This window comes from Topomyia yanbarensis, chromosome 2 (genome assembly GCF_030247195.1).
Source record: "Topomyia yanbarensis strain Yona2022 chromosome 2, ASM3024719v1, whole genome shotgun sequence".
NCBI lineage: Eukaryota > Metazoa > Arthropoda > Insecta > Diptera > Culicidae > Topomyia > Topomyia yanbarensis.
In genome coordinates, this window is record NC_080671.1 from 38,383,466 (window position 1) to 38,406,541 (window position 23,076).

Genomic DNA, 23,076 nt, shown 5'->3' on the forward strand with positions numbered 1-23,076 from the left:
GTTACAGATACGTATTTCGGCTACGACTTGCAGCCTTCTTCAGTGTATTGTATCAGAATCATTCTGATACAATACACTGAAGAAGGCTGCAAGTCTTAGCCGAAATACGCATCTGTAACAGAAAAGTGCATTTTTGCATTTTATCCATCATAGTGGAATTAAAACGGAAGACAACGGTAAAAGTGTTTAAAATCCTATTGCTATTGTTATAACGTATTGAAATATTCCTGAAATATGCCTATTTTTTCGTGTTCTACAGTGGTGTAACCCCTTAAATGAAGGTTGAATTTGGACTCATAGATAAAGTTTACAATCTTTGCAATATTCCGGTAGTGTTCAAATGTTGTAAATTTTGTAAAAAAAAATCTAATTCGGAGTAACTAATTCTTCCCATGATTAAAGGTTTCTTACTCAGAACATACGCAGTGTAATTCTCGACAAACATCTGATTACGGCGTAAAAGCCAACTCAAAATTCTCTTTAAAGTGGAATTCCGAACAAACCGTTACTGGCCAGACACTGTTCACAGTAGTTAATGAAAGAGAAAACATTTTCCTTTCGTTTACTACCAACATCTGTGAATGGAGAGTAGCCGTTTATCCGGAATTTCCATTCAAAGTGCTTATTGCTTATACGCCCTAATCATGTTTGTTAAGAATTGTCCGCTCTGAGGGCATTTCCTAAATTGGCTTAGCGGAAACTGTGCCAATGAACACTTTTCTATAGTCATAACACTTATTTTCCTAAGCAAAACAAAAAAAAAGAATAAATAACAGGTCTTAAATTACAAATTAATTGACTCTTCAAAGGCGTATAAATATGAATTTAAGCCCTGTTCATAACAAGTATTTTTATGTAGTGTACATGTATGCACACTTTAGATTAGGGATGATGAGAAAACTACAAATGGTGATTCTATCAATTTGTCACTGTATTTGCTTTAGTGCTTTCGAGCACCATCAACGTTCGTTTTCAGACTGAAGAATTATGAACAACATCAGAACTATTCTCTTTATTCCGTTCGTGTTTTGAGTGTATCTACCTTTAATACATATTAATACTTTTCTCGACAAGCATACGATATCGGCTTAAAAGCCAACTGTCAAAATTCACTTTAACTCGCAAATCACAGATGTTGGCACTATTCACTGTATTCGGCCAGTGACGGGTTTTTGGCTTTTACGCCGTAATCGTATGTTTGTCGAGTTTTTTGCATTTTGCATTGAATAAAACACACACAAAACCAAAAAGTGCATAAAACTTACTGAAGATGAAAATGCTGCGTAAATGATATTCTCCATGTAAACCGGGAAATTTTTCTATTAAGTCAGTCTCTTAAAAATCAGCCCACAGTAACTTCCCTGCTCTGACAGCTGTAACGACTAATCGTTACAACTGCACCCCGCGAGTTGTCAAAAAGTTCGTGTATCAGCTGTCAAACTCGACAAACTCTCTCGCGTTGTTTATTTATAGAGAGAAAATTAGTTTTTTATGCTCGCGGCGACGTTCTCCAGCGTTCGTTTGTCCATTCCGTTGGCAGCCCAACCGCATACACAAGCAGTACGGTCGGTTTAGTTCTGTGTTGGGCTTCATCTCCGAAGTTTGCTGTTTGGCTGTTGGTTGTGTCGTGTCGTGTTTCGGTACGTTCCGTGTCTGTCCGTGTGTGAGGTTTTGCTGGCTACCTCGAAGAATCGATTACACAGCAAAAGCCTCCTGGGGAGGCCGATGGACGGTGGTGTCCCGCGGGAAGAACAGCACTATCCTGCTGGTGGATTCGGTGATATTTTGTGTTGCAAAAGTGAGTTACAATTTCCTGCTTTCAAAAGTGAATGGGTGATTACTTTTCCCAACGTTTTGGTTCTGCCAAGTTTGACACAGAAAGGCGAGCAACAGAGTGAGTGAGTGGAAAATCGGAGCAAATGGAACTGGTTCTACCAGTTTTTGGATGGACGGTCTCGTCTCGGTCGTATGAGTCACGGTGAAGTGAGGCTCGCTTTCCCGTTGGTACGTTGGTTTGTCGGTTGTTTTGAAAGGTCGATACGGAAACGGAGGCTGAAGTCGGACTTGCTATCAAGGTATGATTTTGCTGACTGGATGTATATTTTTCTGGATGCTGCGGAGGTTTGTGGGCCTTTTTGTATCTTTAGTATTGCTGCCCCAATGGGCTTTGGAGAAAATCATGACGAAAGAGAAGAGTGAAAATATAACCAACGATAATTTTTGTTTAATGGAACTAGAATCTTGTGAGTATTGGTAGGTTTCGGCAGTGCTACCAGGACGATGTGGGTTTGGAATTGTGCAAAAAGCAGATTAAATTTAACAAAACCATGATTTTCACTGGACAGTACAGTAATTTTGTAATTGTAATTTATTTGTCGCACAATTTTACAATAATTTACAGTAAATTTTAGTGTTATGCTACAATACAAAAACAAACGTTTTGGCAATAAATTTCTTAAGCGTTTTGACAGTAAATTTCAATGTAAAATCGACTTTTACAGTAAAAAAGGGGGGTTGTTATGTATCTTAACATTAAAAAAATCGATTTTTTTCCATGCATTTTTTCCCGAAAACAGTAAAATTTAATGTGAATTTACTGTATCAGTTTTTTGCTGAACTGTAAAATCTATTGTTACATGAAATTTTGTTGTAAATCTACCGCAAGAACTCTGCATCGAACAATGTTGAAACAGTGATAACTATAATATTTATTGTTTTATGATTGTTTGTAAGGTAAATGCTATTGTAAAATTCTATCCGGGTATGCCGCTGCACTTTATAGTCGGTGTTAAGTCAGACCGGACTAAGCCGCAAAACATCAAAAAATGAGATAATGATAGCATTGGATAAAGAATCCCTTCAGCTACCTTTGACTGTTGCCAGATTTGAAATATGTAACACTAAACAAGAATTATTGCAAAAAATTATTTCCAATTAGGTATAACATAAAGGATGCTGCAATTCAAACTTTAAGCTTGTTTTTCTCGAAATCAATATATTGTCACTTAGTCCAGTCCGACTTAACACCGACTATATGATTCAAAAAGTTTGCAACTTTTAAGGGTAAACAAAATAAACCGAAACTTCGCAACTAGTGGAACAATGTACCAACATAAAGTTGTAAGTTGCATACCTATCAAAATCCTGAATGCAAGTTTTTAACTTGAAAATTTAGTTCAAAATTGTTAAATATTTCCCAACGAAATAGTAAAGATATACTTTGATTCCATCCAGTACAACAAAAAGTTTTTCCGAAAATCTTGTGGTCCTTGCCAACCCAAGAAATTATGTTGGTTTGGGAGATTGGTTATTTCCGAGAATATCGGTAAATATTCTTCAAATACTTATTGGAGGAAGAATGTTTTTGCGAATATTAGCAATACATACTGTCACTACTGTAGCGTATTTTCCTTATCAACAGCACAAGTATCAATATCGACTATAGCAACGAGGCAGATTCGATACGAAGTTAGCCTAGTATAGGTAATGATAACTCAAAAGCGCCTGTATGAAACGTTTTATAGGATTAGACAAATTTGTGGACACGGCGTAACATTCTCTGAGCGAAACATGCACGGGCAGACAGTCACCAATTTGATTTTGCAAGATTTTTCTCGGCAAGCGAACTTAGAGCCACGTAACCATGTACTAAAACAGTGATTTTTAGCCGGGGACACCCCAGGGAAAATTACTCTATTGTAGGGGGTGAATTATGCGGGTAAATTGACACTTTTTGATCCCAACATTCCCGTCAAATAAATAAAATAAATATATAATATTGTCGAAAGAATTTCATCGGGGTCGTTGGATATACATTGCTGAGCGGTGCAGTGCTTGTGGTAAAAAGATTAGTCAAAGAAAGCTGTCGCTGTGGACAAAAAAGAGATCCCGGTTAAGGTTTGCTTCGCTAAACAACGATACAAAGAAGAGCTAATAGCAATGAAAAAGAGTTACGGCCAGGTTCTAGTATCAAACGTGAATTCATCGATCGTCGTCACTGTAAAGAGGATAACACTGAGAGATGAACTGACATTGCATGGAGGCCCGAGAAGCAACTTCCATAGAAAGATATTCATCGACAGTTGGATGGCTTGCTCAACGAGTCCATGTCAAAAATATTGTAATCGATGACAGCAAATGAAAAGTTAACGCACGTGATCAATAAATATAGATAAAACCTAATACAATGAACGAAAACACTAACGGTTATGCCAGAGCAAAAAAAACACTGTTCATGGATGACATTTGATATATACAAACTGATCTACATGGAAGGGAACTTATTTAAGAAGTATACGAAAACATCCCAACGAGTGTTTAGCCGACCAATTAAATCACATATCTAAATTGTTGCAAAGGAAGAAAGAAAAAGCCAAACTGGATTACTATAATAGGCTACTGAATAGAAATGACCAGAAAAGTGGGTGGAAATTCATAAACAAAGTTCTTGGTAAACAAAAACTACAAGACACAAATATGCAGTATCTTAAACGAACATTTTTGTAACGGTCGAAATTTGGCTGCCTCAATAAATAGTGATCGGAATATATTCAAATTTGTAACATTAAACCCAAACGATTCCTCGATGTTTTTGAACCCAACTAACATCAGTGAAGTAACATTAGAGATTAGTAAAATTGATTCTGCTAAATCTCCGGGACCAGATGATATTCCAGTTTCTTTTGTCAAAACCGCGGTACGTTCGCCTCTTTGCTGTTGGACGTCTTCAATGAAATAATTCATTGAATTCGTTCGCAATACGTTGCAATAGATGATCGCAAGAGTCCTATTGCTTCAATGTCCATTAGTGTCCCGCGAGGCAATAAAATGAGTCCTATACTTTTACTGTTCATCAACGATCTTGCTAACCTAAGGATGCACGTTGAAATTCGACTTTGCTGATGACACGTCCGTATTCTATAGAGCGCCCAAATATGAATCAATTCAGCTTCACGTTAAGGAGGATATCATCTGCCTGAAATAATATTTCGAAACTAATATGCTGTCATTAAACCTACGGAAAACAAAATTCATGTTTTCACGTTTACCAAGAAGAAGAAATCCAACGCATGCACCAATCGAAGTACAGGGACATATCTTAGAAGAAGTCACCGAATACACCATAGGATTAACAGTTGATTAAATCATGATCCACATTCAGTCATTGGAAAAGAAACTATCTTGTTCGTGCGAAATACAAAACTGACTGAAAAAGTTGTACTTTTCGCGAATCCACTCTAAACTTCAATCCTCAACTGGGGAGCAGCTGGTAAGTCCAACGTGAAGGAGCTTCAAACCATCCAGAATCGGTGCTTGAAGGCAATATTTCGGAAGCTCCATCTGCACCCTACGATCCTCTTGTACTCTGCGAATGATTCGATAACGATTTGTACAAGATAGCCAGGAATATAATTCACAACAATACTGCAATGAGAAGAGGGGGGGGGGGGTCACTAGGCAACTGGGTAACTGAAAAAATGAATAAATAAAAAAACTATTTCTGTTGGAATCAACTAATTGTAAACAAAAATGGGTCTTATTGCTATCATCGAGAGGGTTCCAGTGCGTATTTACTGGAATTAAATAGTTTCATAAAAAAACTATTATTGACTTATTCAAACTATTACCAAATTTGATCCAAAAATAAAAAAAAATAATGTCAAAGGTTTTAGTTTTCCGTATTTGCCCTATGCAGAGATCACCGATATGGAAGTTAAATTAGCGGCCGTAATTGCTCCTCGTATTTTGCAACCAATGAGTGACAATTTCAATAAGTGCCCATGTGTTGGGAAGAAAATTGATTTTAGATGCATTTTTTACAACAGTGGTTTGCATCCGGAGGTGAATTCATCCCCAGGGATGAATTAGACTAATGCAGGGGGTGAACTTTGTGGGGTAAATTTTAACATTCCTGTAGGAAACCTTTTCATATTGGTTCAGTGAGTCAAAAATAAAAATGCTGCCTGAGAGAGTTCTGGAACAGAGTTCAAATTGAAATACTATGGAGTTCGCTCAATTGAAAATCATTTTTGTTTTCTGACAGGGTGGTTAGCAATTATTACCAAAGGGGATCATGATAAGGATCAATACACTAAGGTTTTTTCACACGGTTTTTTCGCACGGTTTTTTTACACGGCTTTTTGACACGGTTTTCGCAAAAAAAAATATTCCAAGTCCTTTTAAAGGCAAAAGATGATTTCTCATTTTTTTTTTGCACGGATTTCGAAATTAACACGGTTTTTGGCAAAAATATTTTAAGTCCTCTTGAAGGCAAACGACTTAGACGATTTTTGATCTAGTTTTCCACGACCATGTCCGAATCGATTTTTGGAACGGGATTGATGAGTGAACGTTAGATATCAATGTTTAAGGCCAATTCAAAAACCAAGATGGCGACTTTCGGTTCAGCTGAACTCTAAAACCACACCAATATGGGTATTTTTGGAACGGAATTGATGAGTGGACGTCAGATATCGATGTTTAGAGCCGTTTGAATACCAAGATGGCGACTTCCAGTTTAACGGAATTTTCTATAACCCAATCAGTATGCACATGTTCAGAGCGGGCCTAATGAGCGCATGATAGAGATCAATGTCTGAGGTCAATACAAAATGGCAACTATAGGCTTAGCGATACTCTGTATAACTCAGACAACATGGAGTGTTTTGCAACTTCATTGACAAATATGCAGTTGCCAGAGGTCTGACGTCATTTGCATTTATAGGAAAGAAAAATGTGCTCATGAATGGATTTACTCGAATATAAGTTGTTTCGTATGCTAGAGCTCATCGAGCGTATTTTCGTGGCTCATAATCGAATAAAAAATTGACAAAATCAGGGGGAATAATAAAATCAGGTCTTCGTTGTATTAAGATGAATGAGATGTCCACTAAACTAGAAGTCACCATCTTAGATTAAAACATGTCTTCCGGAATTGACATTCATCAACGCTATTCAAAAAATTCTTACATTGTTTTGGAAATTGAAAAATATACTAAACCGAACTGGACATCTTGGTCAAAATGGCCTCTGACATCGATATTTGACATCTGCTAGTCAATCCCGTTCCAAAAATACCCATATTGATGGCGCTATAGGGAATTCCACTGAACCGAAAGTCGCCATCTTGGTTTTCGAAATGGCCTCTGACATTGATCATGCGCTCATTAGGCCCGCTCTGAAAATATGCATACTGATTGGGTTATAGAGAATTCCCTTAGACCGGATGTTGCCATCTTGGTAATCCAAATGGCCTCAGACATATTTGGCGTCTATTCGTCAAAACTGTTGCAAAAATGCCCATATTAATGGGGTTTAAGAGAATTCCATTGAACCGGAAGTCGCCATCTTAGTTTTCTAAATGGCCCTAAACATCGATATTCGACGTCCACTTAACAATCCCGTTCCAAACATACCGATATCGATGGGGTTTTAGAGAACACCACTGAACCGGAAATCGCCATCTTGGTTTTCAAAAAGGTCACAAACATCGATATCTGGCGCCTACTCGTCCAACCTGTTCCAGAAATACCCATATTGATTAGGTTTTAGAGAATTCCGCGAAGTCGGAAGTCGCCATCTTGATTTTTAAAATGGTCTCAGGCATCCATATTTGGCGTCTACTCGTTTATACTGTTCCGAAAACAACCACATTGTTGAAATGTACACTCAGGTTTTTTTTTACGCGGGGGATACGAGCCGCGTAAATGAAAACCGCGTAAATGAAAACCGCGTAAATTTCAAAATCCGCGTAAATGAAAACCGCGTAAATTTCAAAATCCGCGTAAATGAAAACCGCGTAAATTTCAAAATCCGCGTAAATGAAAACCGCGTAAATTTCAAAATCCGCGTAAATGAAAACCGCGTAAATTTCAAAATCCGCGTAAATGAAGACCACTTAAATTTAAGAATCCGCGATAAAGGGAACATCATTGATGGATACCGCGTAAATTCCAAAATCCGCGTAAATGAAAACCGCGTAAATTTCAAAAACCGCGTAAATGAAAACCGCGTAAATTTCAAAATCCGCGTAAATGAAAACCGCGTAAATTTCAAAATCCGTGTAAATGAAAACCGCGTAAATTTCAAAATCCGCGTAAAAAAAACCGCGTAAAAAAATACCGCGCAAAAAAAAACCGCGTAAAAAAAAACTTGAGTGTATACCAAAAGAAATTCTCAAGATCCGACTTTTCCATGGAATTAAAATATGATGTGTGACGACAGGGGATAGGGGGTCATGTCATGCTACGTAGCTTTTTTAAAGGGGAATAACTAACACAGCCTTTCATTTTTTTTAATTTTGAGGGGAAAAGGGGGGTAGAGTTACCGTCAAGCTACGTAATTACCAGGGGGGTATTTAGAAGTTTGTGACGAAATGCTACGATGGGGGAGGGGGGGGGGTGTTAAAAATCACTCAAAAAATGCTACGTCATTTATGGATGGTCCCTCTTCCTAAAATCGTCTACGTCTTTTGCATCGAATGTAACGTGGTTTTTGCACGGTTTTCGGATTTAACACGATTTTTTACACGGATTTCGCTATTAACACGGTTTTTTGTACACGAATTTTGCAATTGACGCGGTTTTTTGCACTGCTTTTTAAACGGTAGATACGTACCGTAGATACCCCGTGTAAAAAAAACCTTAGTGTATTCGGAAAGTGGAACGAAAAAGGTTGAAAATTACTGATATACATGCTACATTTCTATGTAGCAATGAACAAAAATGAGTTTTCGGAAAAATACACACGGCACATTTTCCCGACTTGTGCAACCTCCAGGTTGCACAAGTCGGGAAAATGTACCCCAACTAATCGTGATAAATATATCGCAATAAACTGCATTATGCTTAACTGATTGCACTCTACTGATTCGAAGAATACATTCTCTTCATTTACATGCTCCCGAGTTATAAATGGAAGAGAAAGTAAGTAACTAGGTTGACAAAACAAAAGATTGAAAAATCCGTATTTTAGAAAAGACACATCACTGCACCGAGTTCAAACGTACCCAACACATTGGGTAGCAATTATCGCGACAATATCGATGTAGATCACTAGTCGTTATCAAAATAGGTACATTTGATGCGTAGTACAATTTGAAGAGTTTGAAAATCGATGCTCTATTCTTTATTGTTAAAATCATTCCACTAAAAGCGTCAAAAGAAAAAAAAATGGAATAATTGTAGATATCTTTACCTTTTATTGTTTTATATGTTTTGGACGATTCAATGTGGGGCATAGCTTTTTTCCTGCGATTACGTACAAAATAAGCTCATTTCAAGAAAAATATGGTGTTGATAGCTTTGTTTCAAACTTTATATGTATGAAGAGCAGTTCTCTCAGTCCACAATCCTTCAGCTGCTAATGATTCTAAGAAGCATTCGTTCAACTGCTTTACTAAATTTTGTTTGGATGAATCCGAGGAGAAAATTTAATTCAGCTATCAAACCAAGTCTAGATTAGCTAACTAATGTAGCAAATTAAATCCGCATACAAAATCTTCGTTTTTTATGCTAGTTTGCAATTCCGCGAATTGAAAAACTTACTACATGAAAAAACGCGTGAAAAGTAACTTGTGATTTTGATTGTATTGCTCATAGGAAAGGAGGAACATTGAATTGTTTCTCTAATCAATGGGTTTTGATGCCCGTCAAAAATAGTTAAACTTTATTGTACGTCGCACAATTTCCGACCCTACCTTACCCCTCGTCACACTTGGTCACAAATTTAGTATAACCCCACTACCCTCCAAAATGTCATTTATGCATGGCCCCTTTAGAGATATCCAGCCCTCACAAGACGTATTTTTTATGAGGAACACCTTTATTTTAACAAATGAAACTAAAATTAAAAATAATCTCAATACGTATATGAATTTTCACGTTCTTAAAATATAAAATATTTCCAGAAAAAAATGGGAAGCTTTCTTTCGGTATCCCGATTGCGTTTGAAACGAACGATCTGGCAGCACTGTCAACAAACACCCGCTTTATCGCACTCTCTTTTGGTTTATGCTCACGAAGAATGTTTCGTCGAGCGAGGTGTTAGTGTGCTGGCAGCATAGGAGATCAATTATTATTGTAGTGTTCGAAAATAAAAGGGCTCCCCCTTTCTCGTATCAGTCCGGTGAAGTGGGTGGTAAGAAACAACAGGCTCGACCGAGAAGATAAATAGTGTGCGAACGATATATGAAAAATTTAAATGTTTTCATCTTAGTCGACAGCTTCGCATTTCTTCATGCTGCCGATGTATAAATATCTCGAGTAGAAGAGGATATTGAATTTTGTTTTTATTTCTCTATTTGTGGGTTAGGGTAAATTTAAAAAAGTGAACATTGCATGTTTCCATTAAGAAAAGTAAGCCTCTGCGCTGTGCTGGGTGAAAAGATTTCATTCAGAAAAGGCACGTCCGCGAACATGCAGCTTCATCCAGCATCAAACAGCGAGAGTGAGTCCACCATTTTCGTTTCGAAGGGAAGTAGATTCTGTCCTCTCTTGTTTTGTGTATGCTCCCGTCCCGTCCTATCAGCAGCGAACCGAATCGTCCATCCGTCAGGCCGATGTGGCATGTGTGGGTGCTAACAAAAACACACACGCATCGAGTGAAAAGATAACGGCATTGTCACGTTCCGATCCAATCTACTTGCTTGTTCGATGCTCTCTCTCCTCTTCGCGGTGATGTTCTTCATTGTAATGAATAAAAAAAAAGTTAGCTGACGGTGGCTGAATCGAACAGTGTAAGGGCCGTCAAGTGAAACACACATAGCAAACAGAGAAAAAAAACAACATTCAACCATTTCTCCCTCATTGTGGGATATTGCACTTACTTCTCCCACCCCTCGATCGTCCATGACTTCCACGCTTTGCAGTAGCCGCGACAACTAGTAAACCCCGCCGAAGATGGGTTGCATCTGGTTGCCTCGCGGTGAGTCAGTAAGCGCTGGAAACTACTACCAACGCGATTTTGCAGCTTTGTTTGACCTGTCGAGGTTGTGTTTATTTTAGAACGTTATTTTTATTTTACTTTGCCTTGCGTTGGTTTTATTTGTTTAAATTAATTGCCTCCTTCAGCTGATTGGCTGCAGCGAAGCGGTGCTCGCTAGTCGCTACCTTCATGTACTGTAGGTTGTCGGATGTGTTGCGGTTGTTTTGATTTTGCCCCACGCTCCATTTAATCATGAAAGGTAAGAATATTACTTTTGCGAGTCGGCATAAATTTTTGATACCAGGAAAAAGCACTGGAATTGTCATAGTTTGCAGTTTTTTCAAATATTTTTGCTCCATTTTTGACGGTATATTTTGAGAATTGGGATTTTTTTTATTTGCTTAAATAGTCGATAAACCTTTGAATCCTGTTCGGCAACCGGCTGCCCAGAGCAACTAAAAAATGATAATACTATTGATGCACATACTAACATATATGCCCCGAAATATATGTGGAGAATCAGCGACATGTAGCGGATTAACATTCCTTCCATCATCAGCTGATTTGCATTCGGATGTAGACGGCGCAGAGTATCACTTAGCTGGATAAAACCTCAATTGGCAATGGCAATAACAATCGACTCGTTGTGCACTTCAAATACTATGTAATACTTTCTTCAATGTGTTTATGTTGCAATACATTCTGTTTTGTAGACGTTGTAAGCGACATTGCATAACAGACAGAGCTTTAAAAATTTAAACGTTTGTGTTATTTAGGGTGAGTAATAAACTATTTCACCGATTCGACCAAGGGAAACCCCGGTCTATTCGAACTTAGCATGTATCATGTATTTTCTTCGCTGTGGCGTGGCAATCGTGTACGCAGATACAAGCCATTGAAAGGTGGTTGGTGGAATTGGCGGTTTTAATAGCCTCGTACGCTCATTTAGTACAAAAGGAGTGAGTGTCTTGAAAATATTTGTGTTTGAACCTAAACTAATAATTCTATAAAATCGAAGCCTCAAACTTTCCAAAACACTTACCTGTTATTTTTCCCTTTCTTGCTATTTTATTGAAACACGTTGTAGCTCCTGTCTAAAAAAAACTGAAGAATGAGATTCATCTGTCAAAATTAGTTTAGAATGTTTTAGAATGACGCTTACACAAAACACGAGAGCAGTCTTACAATTTTCTGAGAAATCGGAGGGGTCTGAATTACCCCCACGGTCTTAATAGCCCCGGGTTCCCCTATATTTTTTGAGAGCACGTGAAAGTTCGCAAGTGTATCCAACCTTTACTGAAGTAATGTTTAATTAATGTGTTGTTTTTCTCTTTGGTGTTCTTTTTTGGCGACACTCAAAAGCACACACAAATATGCAAACGACTACATGGTTACAGACACGCATTGGTATACAAGACATTACTAACGTGCTAGCATATGCGACACGTTAAAAAGAACGTCCACAATGACATACAAACGCTCGAAGCTGTCACAGTAGTACAATCCAGGTCGCATTTTCCTACATTTTCCTCGCAATTGTGTAAACGCCCCGGCGAATAAATCAACGTCCTAGCATTTACGAATTCATGAGCGAGGTCCCATGTGCCAACATACAAATGCCCGCTCTCTTACGGTCATAATCATACTCGTCCGAGAGCTCACACTCATAAACATGGAACTTATATACACTAGACAACAAGTTTCAGGGCGCCATGGTTGGAAACTTCAGTGAGATGGGAGGCTCACTTTCTTCCTTCATCTGAAGCGTATATTCAAAGTTGAACATCAGTATGACGCCACGACATGAACATTTAAAAGGCCACTCGAATATACAAACGGCTTCTAGGTAATATAAACGAATTCAAACACGCGTAGTTATACATACGCTAGCATACGCGACATCGAAACGCCTACGCGATTAAACACGTCATCATAGAAACGCTCGTGTCCTTCGCGATAAAACATCAGATAACGCATGTGATCATGTCATCTGCGCACACCTTCGTCCGCCATCTCGCATACATAGAAACGTCTAGAGTCAAGTGAATATGTAAGCATTTACGAAATTCTAAACGCTGTCTCAAGTGCGATTATACCAACGCCCTTTCCCATGCCAACCTGAATCCGAAAATCCCAACGCTTGGTGTTAGGAGTCTAGATCCATGCCTTCAGTTCAAACGTCCGAGCAGTTCGCTCAAAATTTAACTTCTGACTCGCGGCCACGGGAATCCACAAAAATATGCAAATGACATCAAAATTATACACGCGCAGCCACATACACGACATACAAACGCCCACGCGATGAAACGCGTTACAATTCATTCGCTTAAATTCTTCGCGATAATTATCGCACACCTAGATTCGCCATATCGCAATCATGAAAACGCCCCAGTGCACAGTGGCTCAAAACAGCATTTAGAGGTACTTAATTCATTGGAGTCAAACCTGTTCATATTAGCAATTTTACATATTCTACAATGTTTATGTGCATAAAAAGCGCCATCTTTTGGCAACATTGTTGTTTTAAAAAATTGATCATAGTAGGCTATAAAAAATTTAACTTTTGAATCAAAAGAGATAGCGCTTGGTCGTCTTTGACAAAGTTGTAGAGGAGAGTATTTTCATAAATTTTGCAGAAGACATGTTGTCTCTGTCACTCACAGTTATTGAGTTATAAGATATTTTCTATGATGAAGTCCTACAATTCTTATTTTTACTTATAACTTTTTTGTTTCTGATTTTTCGCGTTAACAATGTTCGAAGGTATTTTTTATCATTATAAAACACACAACTTTTTTGAAGAAACAAAATAGCTGTGAATGCTGTGTAAAGACTTATGGCTGATTTTGATTTTATTTTAACCTGTTTTTGAACCCGTGTAACTTTCCTATCGGCAAAAACTGTAATTATACTATCAATTATTCTAATAGAACTAGATTTCACCTACAAAATGAAGGCAAAACTGTTTGTCCATAATCACCCGTTCAGAAGTTATACCCTATTGAAAGCTGTATGTCTGGACCTCTTGAAGTCGTACGCATGGCTCACTGAACGAGTAGGCGCTGGTGTTCAAAGACGCTTTCGCTTGTTTTTATGAGTGGCGCGCACTCTGTGTACTAGCGCGTCTGCTGGAAGCTTAACACCGATATTGAATGATTTTCTAACGGATAATGTACAATTTCATTTCCGTCCGGGTTACCGTATGAATGTTAGCTTTAGGATAAAGAAGATGCACAAAATTGCTGCATTCACCACGGTATGAAATATTTGAAAATATTCAGCCGTTTAATACAGCGATTATATGGAAAAAGTGTATCTTTTACCTCTTCTTTCTATATCCAGAAACTAAAATTCATTCGATTAACTGAAAAAGTACATCACCCGTTAGAAAATCATTCAATATCGGTGTTAAGCTTCCAGCAGACGCGCTAGTACACAGAGTGCGCGCCACTCATAAAAACAAGCGAAAGCGTCTTTGAACACCAGCGCCTACTCGTTCAGTGAGCCATGCGTGCGACTTCAAGAGTTTCAGACATAGAGCTTTCAACAGGGTATAACTTCTGAACGGGTGATTATGGACAAACGGTTTTGTCTTCGTTTTGTAGGTGAAATCTAGTCCTATTAGAATAGTTGCTAATATAATTACAGTTTTTGCCAATAGGAAAGTTACACGGGTTCAAAAACAGGTTAAAATAAAATCAAAATCAGCCATAAGTCTTTACACAGCGTTCACAGCTATTTTGTTTCTTCAAAAAAGTTGTGTGTTTTATAATGATAAAAAATACCTTCGAACATTGTTAACGCAAAAAATCAGAAACAAAAAAGTTATAAGTAAAAATAAGAATTGTAGGACTTCATCATAGAAAATATCTTATAACTCAATAACTATGAGTGACAGAGACAACATGTCTTCTGCAAAATTTATGAAAATACTCTCCTCTACAACTTTGTCAAAGACGGCCAAGCGCTATCTCTTTTGATTCAAAAGTTAAATTTTTTATAGCCTACTGTGATCAGTTTTTTAAAACAACAATGTTGCCAAAAGATGGCGCTTTTTACACACACAAACATTGTAGAACATGTAAAATCGCTAATATGAACAGTTTTGACTCCAATGAATTAAGTACCTTTAAACGCTGTTTTGAGCCACTGTGCAGTGATTAGGTGTACGTTTTAGCGCAGTTTAAAAACGTGGTCTCAAGCGCGAACCTACAAATGGCAGTATTCGCGCGATCAAGATTATGTCACATCCGGAAGTCCCTACCCTCGGTCCTAGCTGATTAGCTACAGGACTTCAGTTGACCCAGTCTAATAAAAAAAATAACGCTCCTATGCAATAAACAATATGTTCCACGGCGGCGACATGACCGGGAACTATAGTGATATAATCTGATTCTAAAAAAAACATCTGAACCGTTTACTAAAAATTAAGAATCAGATTCATGGTCCGAGCGAACATTAAAGAACACACGTGAATATGCCAATCGAATTTATACACGCGAAACTGCAAACACGCTATCACACATGACATACAAATGCCCACGCGATTGAATACGTCAACATATAAACACAAAGACGAATGCAATCGCGATCATCTACGCACGTCTGTACCTCAGTTATCGCAAACACAAAAACGCCCCAATGAATCGGAGAACGCTGTAACACCTATAGCGCGAACAAATAAACACTCATTTCCACACGATCGTAAAGTCACTACGCCCGCAAATATCTGTACCGTACACTTAATATCACAGTCAGAATGACGGCCCGCTGCAATTGACCTTAAGCAGTGTTTTAGTCGGTGACATTTTCAGTCTCGTCTGCAATTGTAGTGAGTGATTCTGACGGGGAGACTTTTTAAGAACCTAGCTCTACCGCTCCAGTAGGACAGCTCCCAAAAAAATAAAAAAGAATCGAATAGTCTTAAGAACTTTTGTAAAATGTTATGTAAAAAACAAACCCCGGTGCAAAAAAAGTTTTGCAAATGTCGTGTATAATAAACGAACGAGTACGAATTGTTTTCGAAATGGGGTATCATAACTGTCAGATTTTACCTTAAATTAGGTTCCATGATGGCATAGCTAAGTTTTGGGCAGATCGATCCAGTTGCCATTTTAGCAAGAACGTTTGACAATGGTAATTAATTAAGCAAAAAAAAAAATTAATCATCAAATTTAAATTTTTAAAACCTGTGAAATTATTAAAATTACTTAATTGCTGGAAAAAAGCGTCCCTAACAAAAACGACAGATGGATATTTTCCTTGAAAAAGGCCACCAAAAACAGCCGAAACGTCGGACAATTCCAAACCAAGTCGTTTGTTTTATATAATACAAGACTTAGAAAGCCTAAAGTTTTTCGCTATTTCGAAGATGAACTCAAGCTGTCTTCATACCTTAAGTAAGAAGTATGTGATTTGAACGTTAGTGCCGAATCTATAGAGCGAGTAAAGGCGCTTAACCTAGGCTTATTAGCCAGGGCAAGGAGTAAATACCTCTGCCCATTCCCAAGGACCAAAGGAGTGACATTAACCTTCTTAGTCAAGTTACTCCCAACGATATATCCCAATCCCTTATAAACTGAACCGGTTGGTACGGTTGTCCTCGTTTCTTCCTCGTTCAAGATTCAAAACGATTCGTTAGTTAGTTAAATTAAATTATTAATTGTCGTATAGTTTTAAAACACCTTTTAACCCAACTCTGCACAGTAGGCCTGGCCGTTTTAATATTTGCGACATATTACAAATAATATGCTTCAAATATTAATGTTGACAAGAAAAATACTAAAGAATAACTGCGGTGTTTTCCAGGATGCTTTTCAATACTGGCTGTGTATGGGTTAGAATAGAAATAGAATTAACGTTAGTGCCGAATCTATGATGACGCCGAGATCTTTGATGTGAGAGTGTGTGGAAATGCTCGAGTCGAAGAAATTGCAGTTAAACTGAATCGAATGGCGTTTCCGCGCGAACGTGGCGATTGAGCATTTCCTCGAGTTTAAAACCGTTCTGTTTAGATCATACCAAGTACTAAAGCTCTCCAGTTCACTCTGAAGAAACTTGGCATCGGTTTTATCCCGTATTCATCGAAAAAATTTCATGCCGGCGAAAGAAGTCCTTGTAATTTGACATTGACGTCATTAAAGTAGAGGAGAAATATTACTGGACCGAGATGGCTTCCTTGTTGCACGACGGATGTAGCAGTCCTTAATGTTGATTTGGAGTTGCCTTCTATCGAGGTAGGAAACCTCGAAACCTACGCGGAAGTTGTCCATGAATACAGAATTTATCCAGCTGCTTATTGTTGAAAACACATTTATCATCAGCTCATTAGCGAATAAATATAAATTCTTGGGATCCAATCCCAATCCTAATTAAGATAATGCGGAATAACAGTTAAAAGAGCATTCGATCCATATAACGAAATTATTTTCATCAGAATACCTCAAACTTATTCCGAAAGATGTATCATTCATTGAATGTTCAAGCAATTAAGTACCGTTGGGAATTTCGCTTCTACCAAATATCACCATCAAATCCAAGCGCGGGAATGAGTGTGGTAGCCTTGATCCTACGACCTGGAGGTAAAACAGTTTGATGTTATACAGGTTGAGGTCGCCGCATTTGTTGTCCCAAAATCAGTAAACTAACAAAGGTTGCAATCAGCAAAATAAACTGTACGATTTCAGAAATAAATAAAACAATCAAACTGACACACTCGATTTGGCCAGTCAGTAGAGTGACTTCTGATATCTGATTGACCTTGTCGGTGCGGTGTGGTTTGGCGAATGCTCCACCTCACGCCAATTGTCGCTATTCTTCGCTCTTGCTATACGTGCTATCGATGGTGTGCTGAAATGTTTGGACTGTTTTAAAGAAAAAGGTTTCGATCTTTCGAAACTATGAAGGGTGTATTAAGTTCTCCGTCTCCGTGAATTGTTTCCCGAGCCAAAATCCAACTTATGCTATGGAACAGTGGAGTACACCAGCGACGCGGTAGAATGGCTCTGAAATAACCACCATCACTGGGTGCATAAAAAATACCAATTGACGAATTTGTGGCTCTGAATCGATGGTAGAGCGAGAAAGCAAGCCATTCTATCCTATATTGCTGTTCTCGGAACATTCCGATCCCGAAATATAATTGACTAATGATGCTGAGAAGCAGAACCAACGAGGTGGGTGGGTGAGGGAGGAAACAAACGTGTATTCGATTACGTATATCACTGAAGCAGCGTAGTACGTCTCGAAGATCGGTCATCGATAGACAAGTGGAGACAGGAAAAGACCCAACAGGTAAGCTGTGGCTGGAGGAAGTGCGAAGTGAAAAAAGCTAATGGACATAAAGAACAATGAATCGCTTTGTGTGTTGTCTTCGATAGGTCGTTAAAAGCTAATTAGTTGTTTTTTGTTGCCTTCTATTCAACGTAGATGTACCAATAGTCGCATACTTCAGAATATTTTTATTAAAAAGTTAATAAGTTCCTTAACCTGATTCGAAGTCTGTACTAACAGGTTGTCGTGCTCAATAACATTACAAAGTCAGAAATTACAAATTAAACATTTATGGGTGATGTTAATAGGTCAATATTGTCAATGAAAATTTCGTATTTAAAACCGCTTTCAATTGCACATTTAAAACCTTTCCCTTATAGGAACACATGTCGTCGCTGTTGTGCTATCTTATGACAAACGCCATTTTGGGGTAAACTGAGTTAGATATGCAACATTACTAATCTGAAAATTCTCTACAAAATGGCGTTTTCAGAATTTTGAAATTTTGCTTGGTTACTGAGGTATAGCGAAAAAAGTGATGAGAAATTGTCAGTTTTTTGCTTTAAATCACTGTATCTTGGGATTCGCTTAAGTAATGTAGAAGTTTTAGATGTTTTTGTATGTAAAAATGTCTGAGGAACACAATGGCATAATAATTTTTAAAATAAAAATACATGTGTTGCGAGAAATATGCAGTTTTACTTTTAAATTGGAAATATTTCATGTTTGGCAACACTGTAATTAAAAATTACTATTTTTTCTAGATTGCTTGCTCAATTTCCTTCAAAATACATCTCATCGATTGTTTCTAGGCCGAATAAAGCCGAAGATATTAATAAAAGTTAATAATTGATGCTTTTTTTCTATGGAAAATTTTTCATGCACAATTATGACACGCCATACAAATTTTGCCATCAATACACGCCTACGACATGTGTGAGTGCGACTTTTGTTTACATTTATAGTGAAAACTCGCAACAAAGTCAACCGAACTTCGTCATATTTGAGAGTTTAATACAGAATAGATTGAAGCATTAATTGTCTTCTTTGAATTGTTTTTACCATTAATAAGTTTCAAGATATTCAATCTTAAACTTTAAAAATCGTTTTTCTCGAAATGTGCTATATGGCGCTTGTCATAAGATAGCACAACAGCGACGATGTATCAATAGTTGTGACTTTGCTGTTTTATGTATAGATGCAAATTCCATTGATTTATTATGGGACATGCAGCTATAGATACAATTGCTCCAATGTGGCGAAAGAGAGATAAGTTATTTGATTCAAGGGAAATCAATTATTTCAGCTATTTTTAAAGAAAATTTAATAGTCGCATTATGAGTATGATATATTCAGAAAAAGATATTCATGACAGTTGGAATTTAGCGTATTATCTACTGAAACGGATATTGGAACATTCACCATACATCTACTTATTACATTTGGTCATTTGTGAAACTGTTTATTGAATCTGCCGAGAAGTGCAGATTATTTGTAAGGTTTAATAAATATATTGCCTGAAGCTTGTGTATTGACGTACTGTGTAAGGATGTGGTACCAGTACCGAAAATCCCGGGAATACCAAGCCATTTTTATAATGAATCATATCCACTAGACAATACGTTTCGTGGGGACATGACAGGGAGCTCTAATTATATGGAAAAACTCATTATCTTCTAGTATCTGAACCATACACCGAAAATTAAATAGCAGCTTCTCGGTCTGCGCGCTTTCATCTAAGAACACACGCGAATATGCGAAACGACACACTGTTATAAAATAGATTTTATACACGCGAAGTTACATGCACGTTAGCACACGTGACATCCAAACGTACACGTGATCGAACGCGTTAACGTACAAACGCTCGATCTCTTCGCGATGAAACACGCGGTCGCGAAGTCCCTAAGCCCTATCTGAACCGTATAATGAATATCACCTTCAAAATAACGGCCCGCTGCAATTGACCTTAAGCAGTGTTTTAGTGGATGATATATTTCTATTTCTATTGAAATTCTATAAGAATGTTTCCTTTAAAAAAAGGTATAAAATGTAATTTTCCGAGTGTAACTTCAAAAGATATAGCATTTAAAATATTTCTCTCATATTTTCCAATAGTATCAATGTCAAAAAGCAAAGTGGGCGAAATTGTCCAAATGATGTGAAATTTGGCATCTGACCTTAACTTGACATTTTTCACAATATAAAGGGGGGACTCTGAGATTTTGAAAAAAATGCTCTGCTTAAGCACTAACGAATGCCGGAACAAGGGAATCTAGGCACAGCGTTCCCGACCGCTGTAATGCGCCTACTACCTCCAAATCAACAACCAGTATCAACTATAAAACAAATGACAAAAATCACGAATACACTATCGTGACTCATAGGTCCAACAAACAATCCAAAGCAGTTAATCGGTAAAACCTATTCAACATCAATAACGATTTATTAATTTCTATTTACACACTGTAAATATTAAGAAATCCACGACTCAGTTAAGCCAACGCAGTGAGCTGTTTCTAATATTATAAAAAAATTCTGTAGATGCCTTTTCCGAAGCATGATCCAATGAAGTGTCCACCGACACCGTATGGCGAGGTAGAAGCATTTATCGCCGAAGATTTGCAAGTCACCAGTGTCGAGCTTCTGACAGTGGGAAAGGATTTAAAAACGAAAAAATGACTCCAGATTCCATAGCCCAGAGTCCAGAGGAGAGAGACGAGAATTCAAAGTCGCGAGTCCTTAACCCAAAATACTGAGGCGAATCTAGAGTTCAGAATCCAGAATTCAATGTCGAGAATGCAAAGTCCAGAGTCCATAGCGCAGCGATCAGAACCCAGAGTTCCGAAGACAGAGCCCAGAAACCAGAATCTCATGCTTATCACAAAATACTGAGCCCAGAGTCCTCAGCACATAATCCAGAGCCCAGAGCCCGTAGCCCAAAATAATGAGACCAGAGTTTAGAGTCCAGGTTCCAGAGCTTAGAGTCCAGAGTTCAGATTCGGTAATCCAGAGTTTAGATTCTATAGCCCAGCGACAAGAACCCAGAGTCCCGAGGAGAGAACCCAGAGTCTGGAGTCCGGAATCCAGAGTCCCGAGTGCAGAGTGCATAGTCCAGAGATCAGAGCCCAGAGTCCACAGTTCAGAGTTCAAAGTCCGGAATCAAGACCCAGAGCCCATAGCTCAGGGACCATAGTCTACAATTCAGAGTCCCTAGCACAGAATCTCCAGGCGAGAGCTCAGAATCCAAAGTTAAGAATGCAGAGTCCAGAGTTCAGAGTGCAGAGAACAGAGTCGGGAATCCTAGGTCCAGAGTCCAGGGCCCAGAGTCCTCAACCCAAATTACTGTGGCCAGAGTCCAGAGCTCTGAGACCAGAATCCAGAGCCCGAAGTACTTAACCCAAAATACTGCGGCAAGATTTCAGACTCCAGAGCACAGAGCCCAGAACCCAGAGTCGATAACACAGAATCTCAAGGCGAGAGTCCAGAGTTAGAACTCAGCGTGAAGAGTGCAGCATTCAGAGTTCAAAGTCCAGAATCTAGAGCTCAGAGTTCAGAGACGAGAATCATGAGACCAGAGTTCAGAGTCCATTGACCAGAGTCCTCAACCCAAAATACTGAGCTCAGTGTCCCGAGGAGAGAGCCCACAGTCCAGCATCCAGAGACCCGAGTGCCGAGTCTAAAGTTCAGAGTCCAGAACCTAGAATTCAGATTCCAGAGTGAAGGATCAAGACCCCAGATACCAGAACCCATGGTTCAGAGTCCAGAGTGCACAGTACAGAAATTCGAGGCCAACGCCAAGAGTCCATCATCCAGCGATGAGCGTGAAGAGTCCAGAATCTAAAGTTCAATGTCCATAGTACAGAGACCAGAATCCCGAGGGGAGAGCCAAAAGTCCAGAATCCAGAGTGCTGAGTACAGATTCCAGAGTACAGACTTCAGAGTCCAACTCCGCTAGCGAATGACGGATCTCAATAGTAGCACGTCTGTAATAACATACGTACATGGAACTATTGAGAACCAGAGCTACAGGTCCAAAGCCCTGGTAAAGGAGGATGGTTGTGATGATCCGGGCCGAGATCACCACGTAAAGCAAGGTAGGGCATAACCCCAATTCCAAGGCGTGAAGCGACCCGTGCCGAGGGATGAGTGATCGAGGGGGTGAAAAAGATGCTCGATCGTTAACGGAGCCTGTGGGGTACCTGGGCAACCCCCACAGTAAGCGTCCCTTACCACGCTAATGCGGAGCTCTGGCGTGGCGGACATATATTTCTCGCGCTACTCGTGGGACTATACATGGAGTTGAACAAAAATAAAAACAAACAGACGGAGGTACCAAACCCCTTCGCAAGAGGTGGTTTGGCGAGGTCTCCCCCCCGTGGGGAGAGTAGTGGAGCGATGAGTGCTGCATCCGAAAGCACCAGTGACCCCCCAGCGGCGGTAGGCAATAACCCTACCAATGCATCGGAGGGGCCAATAGCTGCGATGCGCAAAGTAGCGAAGCAACTCGATTCTATAATCGACTTCGCTAGCGCAAAGCAGAACATAGCCAAGGAGTTGAAGTTGAGCCTTCTGGAGCTCCGGAAAGCTGTTCGTGTCGCAAGACAGGAACAGCAGGCCTATGTTGAGAGGGTGGAATGTCGGGAGAGGCCCGACAGAGAAACCCAGACAGTGGCCTCCAATAGGGAAGAAAGAGAGAAGGTCGATAGAGGTTCACAGACAGTGGCCTTTACCTTCTACGGAGCAGCCACGTCGATCGGAGCGGCGACTGAGTTCCCCTCGAAGGGAAAGGGAAAGGGCAATCGCAAGACGGCATCGAATGCGAAGCGCCCTAGGAAGTCGCCAGGCGAGGGTGCCAAAACCGACACCACTCGGCGTGCA

General features: G+C 39.1%; 1 protein-coding gene across 2 annotated transcripts in view; it reads left to right on the top strand.

Annotated features, from left to right (window-relative positions):
• The first annotated feature begins 1,553 nt into the window (after positions 1-1,553).
• The window catches only part of LOC131683070 (disintegrin and metalloproteinase domain-containing protein 10-like), a 257,886-nt gene continuing 236,363 nt past the window's right edge, over positions 1,554-23,076 (top strand). Inside the window, exon 1 of one of the 2 annotated variants that reach the window (XM_058964894.1) lies at positions 1,554-2,075. The gene's annotated coding sequence lies outside the window, so the exon portion shown is untranslated. The remainder of the gene's footprint in view (positions 2,076-23,076) is intronic. The other variant, XM_058964896.1, reaches the window with a different exon arrangement.